The sequence below is a fragment of the Tupaia chinensis genome, unplaced genomic scaffold (genome assembly GCF_000334495.1).
Source record: "Tupaia chinensis unplaced genomic scaffold, TupChi_1.0 Scaffold138365_1, whole genome shotgun sequence".
Classification (NCBI taxonomy): Eukaryota; Metazoa; Chordata; class Mammalia; order Scandentia; family Tupaiidae; genus Tupaia; species Tupaia belangeri.
This window is the reverse complement of record NW_006198262.1, coordinates 786064-792083: the sequence shown is the minus strand read 5'-3', so window position 1 is coordinate 792083 and position 6020 is coordinate 786064. Positions and strand designations below refer to the sequence as shown.

The 6020-nt window shown below is 41.8% G+C and overlaps 1 long non-coding RNA gene across 1 annotated transcript in view; it reads left to right on the top strand.

Annotated features, from left to right (window-relative positions):
• The window catches only part of LOC102490703 (uncharacterized), a 16802-nt gene that overhangs the window by 8921 nt on the left and 1861 nt on the right, over positions 1 to 6020 (top strand). The window contains exon 2 of the long non-coding RNA XR_336384.1: positions 5779 to 5959. This is a non-coding gene — a long non-coding RNA (uncharacterized LOC102490703). The remainder of the gene's footprint in view (positions 1 to 5778; positions 5960 to 6020) is intronic.

The window sequence follows — 6020 nt, the reverse complement described above, 5'->3', positions numbered from 1 at the left end:
TGCAGATAACTCTTCTGCAGAAACACACTCAAATTGGGATGAATGAGGAACATTAAAATCACCACGAGTGGATACATAAGATGCTGTATGTCTTTGCAATAGAGGACTATTGGCCACAAAAAGGAATGAAGTAATGACATAGGCTACAACAAGGATAAGCCCTGAAAACATGATGTGCAGTGAAGGAAGATAGCCATGTAAGGCCACATATTATATGATTCAGTTTATAGGAAATGTCCAGAATAGGCAAAGCCATGAGACAGAAAATAGATTAGTGATTGCCATGGGCAGGGGTAGAAGGGGGACGAGGACAATGGCAACAGACCCCTTAAGAGGTTTCCTTTTGAAAAAAATGGAACTGTTCTGGAGGAAAATGATAAAGAGATGAGAAGGTTCTGTGCCTAGGTAGAGGTGATGGTTGTACAGCATCCTGAATGTACCAAATGCCACCAAATTTTATGCTTTAAAAGGGTGAAAGTGATGATATGTGAATTGTATCTCAATAAAATTGTTATTAGAAACCTCTACTATGCATTCACATTGAACAAGTTTTATGCAGTTTAAAACTTTTAGAAAATATTGGAATGAGCCTACAAATAGAAGATTGCATAAAACACACAGGCACACACACACACACACACACACACACACACACACAGCTTGAAGGGCATAAAGTGGACTCCAGTCCCCAGCACTTGGGCAAAGGAAGAACATGTGATCATTTTCTTCAAATCTCTCTGTGCAGCCCTCTAATTGCATCCCTTTCCTGTCAGCTCAGAGGTCGCCGCTATGCAGGTTTTGATTTACAGTTTTATCACCTGATATAGATTCCTAAAGGTGTGAGTCTAGCTGCAGAAGCTTGAATAATTAAAGTAAATGAGAAATCTTACATTCAGCTACTAATACATAAATGAAATGTGGCCTGTTCATACATTGGGATGTTATTTGGCCACAAAAAGGAATGAAGTACCGACGCATGCCACCACGTGGATGAACCTTAATGACACCACATTCGGAAAGAGAAGACAAACACGAAAGGTTATGAAGTATAAGATTCCATTGGTTTGCAATGTCCAGAATAGGTAAATCTATAGAGATGGAGAATAGATTGGTATTTGCCCAGTGGTGGAAGGAAAAGCAGTAGCATCTTGGGCACGTGAAGGCTTTGAGAACAGATAAGCCAGATCAGAGTCCAGCTTCAGCCCTACCAGGTGTCAACAGGCATCAGTAGGAAGTCAGTGAAAAATAGGGCTGACCAAGGTCAGGTTCTCAGTGTAATCTGAGTCTTTTATTCGTTCAAGTGACACACTGAGCTACCATGTTCCAGGCCCAGCCATAGGTAGGCCTTGAGGGAACAGCAATGACTGAAGCAGACAGAAGCCTTTCTCCCTTTGCATTGAGCTTATGTTCTTATGGGGAAGGCAGCAATAAGCAAGCTACATAAAACCTTACATAACAGGTTAGAGGATTCTAAGTGTCATGGATACAAAGGAGGGAAAAGAAGTTGGGTACTAAATGTAAGGATGGCACAATTTTCAGTAGACTGGCAAGAAAGACCTTACTGAGCTGATGACATTTGAGCAGAGATGTGAGGGAGTGAGAAGGAAGCTACCTGCATTTTGATAGAAGAACAATCAGTGTGAAGACTGTGAGGCAAAAGTGACCGGTGTGGCTAGTACAAAAGGATGAAGTAGGAGAGGAGGAGAAAACAGTACAGAGGACCATAGGGTGGGGGGGAGGGGAACAAATTAAGCTTGCCAGATTAGGTGAGCTTAATTCAAGGCAAATTAATTCCAACCAAATGGAATTAAGGCTGCTAGTCAGCTGACTTTAAGATTGGGAGATTATCGGGACCTGCAGTTAGCATAACGGCTATGTCGCTGGACTCCCATATAACTGACTGCAGTTCATGTCCCAGACCCAGTGGCTTAAAACACACAGGGCATGTGTGCATGTGTGCCCAAGATCCCAAGAGGAGAATAGAGGAGAAGGGATGGTGGCGTGGCCATCCCCCCAGGGGGTGATTTCTCACTTTCTGTCTCTCTGTCTCTGTCTGTCTGGCGAGCGCACGTGCCCTAGAGCAAAAACTTCTCAAAAAAAAAAAAAAAAAGATTGGGAGATTATCGTGGATTTTTCTGGGGGGGCCCAACATAATCATACAAGTCCTTAAACGTGAAAGAGAGAGATAGGAGAATCAGTGTCAGAATGAATTAATGTGACAAGATGTGACCAGCTTTGCTGGTTCTGAAAGAGGACGGGGCCATAAGTTAAAGAATGCAGGCCACCGCTGGAAGCTGGAAAGGGCAAAGAAATGTATTCTAGATCCTTCAGAAAGGAAAGTAGCCTTGTTTATATTTTAACTGTAGCCCAGTTAAAATATGAAGAGACCCACTTTGGCCTTCTGATCTGCAGAACTGTAAAATAATAAATCTGTGCTATTTTAAGTCACTAAGTTTGTGATAATTTATTACAACTACACAGGAAACTAATACAGAGAAGCAGGAACCTCACCTGTACACGGTCAAGACAAGCCAAGTCAAAATAAGCATCTGAGCCAGCTTCACCTGAATAAAATGAGAGAATAGTGACTGCAGAAATAGTGGGGATGGCAACCCTTAGTCATCCTGCTCCAATATAAATATTCTGTCTATAGACATCACCCTAGCAGCTCTAGCTGCAATTCTCTAGAAAAATTTCTTTGAATATTTTGCTACCTACAGCCTATATTTTCTTGGCTTGCTTTCTTATTTTTGTGGAACACATCTTCTAGTAAATTCCAATAAATGGTGCATGGAAGATAACTTTGTTGAGGTCTTTGCATGTTCACAAATATCTTTGTCCTTCCACCATACTAAAGTGATAGTTGGGCTGGGTATAGAGTTTTAGATTAAAGGTGTGTTTTTGTTTTTTGTTGTTGTTTTTTGTTTGTTTGTTTGTTTTTCATTCAGAATTTTAAGAGCATTGCTCATTGTCTTCTTGCACAGCTATCTGGAAGCCTGAGACTATTCTGTCTCCTGAGATTTTCTGTGTGACTTGGTTTTTCCTCTTTAACATTTTGGAGACTCTTCTCTTTGTTCTAAGTGTTTTAATATTTTACTATGAAGTGCCCAGGAGTGTGTCTACTTATATGCATTGTGAATTCTTTCAAATTGGAAACTTATGTCCTCCAGTTCTAGAAAATTTTCTTGAAATATTTTGTTGCTAATTTTCTGTCCTCTGTTTTCTCTATTCTTTATTTTTGGAACTGATGCTTATGTGAAGCTTTCTTCTGCACTTGCAGTCAGTGTGTCCTCTAAATGGCTTTGTTCAATATATTTGTTTCAGTCTCTGCCTTTTGTTGGATATCTGCTGATCCTTGACTCTCTGATTAGGAACTGACTGGAAGATCTGGGAGTAAGGGAAGGCTAGTTGCCTTTGAGACCCTTGAGTGGGTGATCCCGAGAACTTGGATGTCTTAGGGATCTTTAGGGACTGATCTAAATCTCCAGGGAAGTTCTTGGGAGCAAGGAAGCATTCTAACTGCCAATCTTATAGGACCTTAGTTGGGCTTGAAGACAGGGGTCTCTGAAGTCAACTTCTTTCATTCTAGGGAATAAACTTTTGGACTTTGCTGACATTAAGGAGGGGAGGTTGTTCAGTGAGGAGAGGAGGGAATCCAGGAACCTAACTTGTTCACAGCTCCCTTTCCCTCTAGCCTTTCTGACCATAGCCACCTCTGTACTCCCAGTCCCAGGGGTACTCTTATGGCCAATCCTGAGTTTTGGGGTGCTCTTTTAAAAAAATTAATCTAGTAAAAATTCACCTTCATGCTCTCCCTTAGAATTGTCTTTCCTAGTCTGTGACTTAGTTATCATCAATCCATTTGCAATTTAGCTTTCAAAAATTTGCGGTTACTGTGTCCTCCCCACCCTTATGGATAAATGCCATTTAAGATCTCTTTATTGTGGTTGGAGTGGGGCTGGCAGAGGGAGCACTATTAAATGTGTGTATTTAATCTGCCATCTTAACCCGGAGGCTTTTGTGGCTATTTTAGAAAGGCTGTATCAGAAGTCCAGGCCTGATACCACACACAGTGTCCAGGGGCTCTGTGCCTAGGTCCTGAGCAGAGAACTCCCTACAACCTATTTCCACCAACTAAGAGTTGATATATGAAGTTTTTTTGCTCCATCAGTGGAATGATGATGACAGCGAACATGATGGTATAGATATATACTTATTGCCATACTTATGTCCCTGAAACACAGGGAGAAAAAAACTTTCAGGAATGTAACCTGAAATATTAACAGTAATTTTTCCTGAGTGAAGGAATTTCAGGGTGTTAAAACTTTATCTGCTTTTGCTAATCTGCCTTTTTATTTTTCTCTAGTGGCTAGACATTAGTAGTGTAATTGTTACAATGCTTAAAATAAAGTACAATCCCACCTGTGTTTCAAGTGCCGGCCCAGCTACCACTACCTCCTAGAAGCTTCTCCTGGTTCCACTATATACCATGTTAAATAAAACTTTATTTTCTAAATAGCAACCTAATTTCTAAGTGTAAGTCTTTCTTCTCCTATGGTATGGACAACTGGAAATGAACTGAACTGGTGACTAGTTCCCCAGCTTGCTCAGGAGGTAGCGGGATGGACATTAGGTCCAGGAGCAAGCTGTCTGCTCCTGTACTTGTTTCCACCACAGTCTGGCAGTGCACTCAAGCTGGTCACTCCTGTTGGAGCCTCTGTTTCTTCTTTTGGGGACAGAGCAACCACACACACCTCCAGGCCATTGTGAGGGTGGAGGGTGATGTGTGAGTAGGGCTGGGAATCAAGCCTTCTGAAGAGTAGACAGCCCAACCACTGCCAGCCTGTTTGTTTTTGTTTTTGTTTTTTAAAAAAGAACAGGGGCCTGCAGGTGATGTGATGGTTAAGGTGCTGGATTCCCACATGGCCGACCATGGTTTAGGTCCTGGACCTGGCAGCGTGCTTTCTCTCTCTCCCTTTCTCTCTCTCTCTCTCTGGTCAAATTAAAAATAATAACAACAAATAAAGTTAAATAAATAAAAAATTCTAATTTTTTTTTTAAAAGAACACTAAGGTTGGGGGTTGGCAGGTAATGTGGTGATTAGAGCACTTGACTCCCACATTGCTGAGTCCTGGACCTAGCAGCTTGTTTTCTCACTTTCCTTCTCTCTCTATCTGGTCAAATAAAATAATAATAAATAAATAAAATTACATAATTATATTTTTTAAAAAGAACATTTATGTTATTGCATAGCTATCTCCACCATCTGTCTTTAGAACTTGCTCACCTTCCCGAACTAAAAGTCCGTCTCCACTAAACAGAACCACAGTATCTTCCTTTCCCCAGCCCTTGGCAATAAGCATTCTTTCTGTCTCTGATTTGATTATTCTAGTCATATTGTCATATGTATCAGAATTTTCTTCTTTTTCAAGTTTGAATAGTATTCCACTGTATGGATGGGCCACATTTTGCCTTCCCATTTTCCTGCAGATGGACATTTGGATTGCCTCCACTTTGTTGGGCTGTTTTCAACCATCGTCTTCAAAGTCTTGCTTACTAGTTGCGATGGCCCATCAGCATCAGAGCTGTGGGCTTCTTTGGGGGGTGGTTGGCCTCCTTCTCATCCCTCTGTCTTCTCCCTCCCCTCCTGACACTGAACCCCCAAAGGGTGTGTGAGGTCTGATCTAATTTCCTTCCTTGTCTCCCAGTGAATGGGGGATCCTTCCTGAAAGACTCTAACTAGTGTACAATTTTGTCTTTTCTTTGAATTCTATCCAGGGGTGGAAACCCCTCTAGGGATATGAGAACACCTCCGCTCACCTGCACCTAAAGGGAACATAACCCCAATCTGTCACTTTCTGGCCACATGATCCTGGACACAGGACCCAAGGAAGGAAAAACAACGCGCACCTTTCAGGGTTGCTGTACCAGACAAATGATGGCATTAGGTGAATGGCTGGTAGGTAATGTCCATGCCCCTCTCCTGACAGATATTCTGTTCTTTGCCCTTTGTCCTGCTG